This window comes from Agrilus planipennis, unplaced genomic scaffold (genome assembly GCF_000699045.2).
Source record: "Agrilus planipennis isolate EAB-ADULT unplaced genomic scaffold, Apla_2.0 scaffold2, whole genome shotgun sequence".
NCBI lineage: Eukaryota > Metazoa > Arthropoda > Insecta > Coleoptera > Buprestidae > Agrilus > Agrilus planipennis.
In genome coordinates, this window is record NW_020442464.1 from 962,348 (window position 1) to 966,561 (window position 4,214).

Here is a 4,214-nt window from a genome sequence, read left to right on the forward strand (position 1 = left end):
TATATATATATACATTGCATACTTACATTTACAAAATTGTGTTACTTTTTTAAATTTGTTACATATTAAACGTAAGGAATAAGACTTTTAAGTGTTTCAAAAATTTTTTCATCTTATTGAAAATAAAAAGTCTTTATTCCTTGTTTGCTTTTAAAAAAAAATCACAAATTACAAAGCAGTGACCCAATGTATCAGAAGTGTTAATATGTACATATTGTTAACATTTATTACTTTCGAGTAGAATAGGTTTTTTGTTATTTATTTTTATTTATTAGTAGGTACTTATATTATTATTATTATACCAATGGTTAGGACCTACCTACTACAGAATCAATCGTATCAAATACGTTAATATAACCAAATAAATAAATTAAAAAATGCGACAATTTGTCAGTGTGCGTACAGTCGCCATTTTTTGGGTCCCTAACAATAAGTTTTTATATTTTTTTAGCAATATCAAACAAATTTTATTATGTATATTATCAGAGGTTTATAATACTTAATTATTTCAATTTTAAATGAAAATGTATAGCCGTAACTATCACCTACGCCTGTGGATTGAATAGTAAATATTTGACCCACATGCCTGTCTACTTAATACAAATCGGCCTTATCATAGATAAAATTTCCAGAAATTTTAGACAATGCGATACCAGCGCGGCTGGTTTATCCGAAGGATTTTGAAGTCATTCTCTCTGAAATCTGATACTAAGAGCAGGTAAATGCGGTAAACGTTGTACAAATTGTCCCTTTTGATAATCTGGTTAAACCACAATGCTGAAAGCGATTTCGGAACGAAAGATCGAAAAGAGACTTCTAATTTCTTTACAAGGTATTTAAGAAAATGCTTATTCGGCAATTAATATTTCCAAAAGTTTCAACCGTGATGAATATTACCTACACATTGTAGGTAGATGATGTAATACCTATTGGTATTCATTCTGTCAGATTCAGCTACCCATGATAAAAAATCCTTTGCCTTCTTTTGGGAGATTATTTTTACCTTTGCGAAAACAGTTACCTACATATATTTTGATATTTTAACATTTCGAAATTCGGTTGTCTTTCTAAATAACTAGGTAATAATTACAAAAATTTATTTTTCAATTACTACTACGTTTCTACAAATTACGAAATTGAGATCACAATTTTAATAATTTAAAAATGATAAAACTAGGATTCTGGATTTGCACTGCGTCAATAAAATGAATGTTGTCGTTCTGAATCACATGGGTCATTTTCAGAAGAAGAAATACTCCTCTGTAGCAGATCGAGATCGGAAGAATCCTGAAAATGTATCGTGCGATGAAGGACGAAACGTACTTTTAACGCGGTGTATAGTCAGAATTAAAAATAAAAAGGGAATTGTAAATGAGGCATGAGGTCTAAATACCTTTGGCGTAGGTACTAAAGGCATACGTATTTCTGGGGTGTGTTTACTACTAAATTTAATTTCTACATTAAAAAATTAAAGGTAGAATTATTGTCATTTTTTGCACATACCTACCTATACTTATAGCAGTATGCTGTTAATTTATTATAAGTGATAAATTGTGCGTAAATAACAATTAATGGCGGTCAATCTACATGACGTTCGCAGTTCATCAATTTTATTTCAATGTCTTTCTTAACTTGACCGTTCTTAAAATTTTTCATTACCATTACGATAGAATGTAATTCTCATTTTGAATTTTAATCACAGGAAATCGTTTATAGGGGAAGGAGTGGGTTAACTTTTGTGACGTAATATTTTTAGGGGGTCGCTGAATGTGTGACGGGCAGGAGGGTCCAAAAAGGTGAAATTCTTAGCGACGTATTTGAAGGACCACCTCATTAAGAAAACGAATTAACAACAATGTAGGTACATCCTTAGGAATATAATAAATCAAAGCCAGAAGGGGTGAAAAAGTCTTAGTATTAAGCCAATAGTAAAGTAACTTTTTAGCTCTATTGTATTTGATTTATTAGTTGTATTTACTAGCCTGTGTTATATTTTTGAGACTAAATAATCGCGAGACTAAAAAAACACAGTGCGCGGTAGGTCTTATGAAACTTCTTGCGATTGTGTCACAAATTAAGTCCGAGTACCGTCATTGTTCATGCTGTAGAACAACAACGTATTGCAGAGCAAGAAATGTCGTTTTTAAAATAAAATCTAACAAAAATACGTATGTTAAAAAAATTAGCATTTAAAATCAAAATGTAAAAACTTAACAACGTAACATTTGCATTACTAACTAACTAATGTAGAATATCGTTGACGAATAATATGTTTTTAAGGCTAGCCGTAGGAGTACATAATACACTACACTACAAGATTGTTGTTTTATTTGCTTGTGAAGTAAAATCGTATAAATTTAAAAAGAAAAAACCGCCGCAGCTTTGAATATGAGAAACGCTGATGCCATTCCAGTGAAAATGCCACCTTTGAGATTTCCCTTGTAATAACTAACCAAGATAGCAGGGTAGAAAAAANCTGGTGGTTATCACCACCAAGGTGGTCCTCCCCAACATCCTGGAGGTGCCCCTACACCATCTTATTGTATGCAGGATGAGCAGCAGATGTGGCATCATCCAACACCTCATCACAGCATATTTCAACAGGAATATTCAGAAGTCATACACTCTGGGATGCCGTCGCTCCATCATCAACAGGTTTGTATTCATACATGACGTAACGTAGCAATTTTCAAATAATAACCCTCATACTCCATTTTATATCTGAGGGGATAATCAGGAAGGTTCTTTATTACCTACTGATTTTTCTACAATACGGTAATAAGTATTCAGCAGATGTAGAAATTGTTGGTTCAACATCAGTTTTGAAATGCATATCCGGGTTTTTTGATGGGCAAATGGAAGTGATAAATGATAAACTATATTCTAATTACAAATGGAAATTTCTAATTCTTAACTTGCTTTAAATTTTGACCATACAACCGGTTTATGCCTATTCTCTTGTAATTCCAAATCTCCGCAGGAAAATAAGTTCCCAAATTCCTAAGATTTAGATATGGGTTGAAAAGTGAATTCAATTTAGTATCACCATTTTGTAAGACTTAGATATGGGAGATTTGGCTGATACTAAGTAGAGCCAAATTTGAACAGTAAAAGCTTTTGGTAATGGAATTAGACAACTGCTTGTTATGCGTATAGGCAGATGTCATTATGTCATTTGCTAAAATTCCTTTAATGTCTAACAAGAATTAGGTTGATGAACGTAGCCAGCTTGTTTCTGCATGGATAAAGGGAGGATCAGACCGTTGTAGATTTTAAGTTGCGTGTTACTAAAGTTCTGTAAATATGACAATGTGAAACTACAAGTGTGTAATCTCACATAACTCAAAACACGTTATAATATTAATATATTAAGTACCTAGACGGGAAAAGTAAATAATATCTCAAACCGCATAGTTATATTCTCCCTCTTGGGTAAGAACTTTAGCAACTATGTTCATTGAGAGCTGAGATGCAAAATGTCTCCATTTGGATAAACTAATAGATATTTTTACATTATTAAATTTTGGATTTAGCAATGAGTGTTGGTGGGTTACGTGAAGTTGAATGCTTGTTGCNTCTCACTAAGAATTATTAATACATATATATTCGCGGATGCGAAATAAATAAATAAATTAGTACAATTTGTTAACAGTTCACAAATTTTTATTAAAACGACTTTAAATAGTTGATAGATAAACAAATACAGTACTGTTAGTTTTACTTACATAGAATATTAGAAATTACTCTGACAATTGTATTGAAAGCCCAAAGTATGACACCTATTCAAGTCAAGACAATTTTTACCTACTTTGTGGTTGGATAATTTTTCTCAGAAACATTTTGTTTATTCTAACAAAGGAAAAATTCCTTTAAACAGTTATGAACATACTTAAAAAGAAAAAAAGCTTGCTTTTAGTAATTCATAACTGCCTATGGCTTCTTAGTCTTAAACTGAATTACTACCTCCACCACAAAATTTCACAAATTTGGGCTTTTCTATGAGAAAGTTATACTTAAAATAATTATAATGTTTAAAAAAACTGGGAAAACAATTTAATAGACAGTTTCTCTTGACTGAAAAATCCAATATTAAAGAGAGTATCTGTTGAAACAGATTTTATTTCCTTTATACGTACGTCGCAATTCCGCTATTTTAAAAATGCCTAATATTTTTATTATTAATTTAATAAAGGTTTCTTGAATAATGATATCTT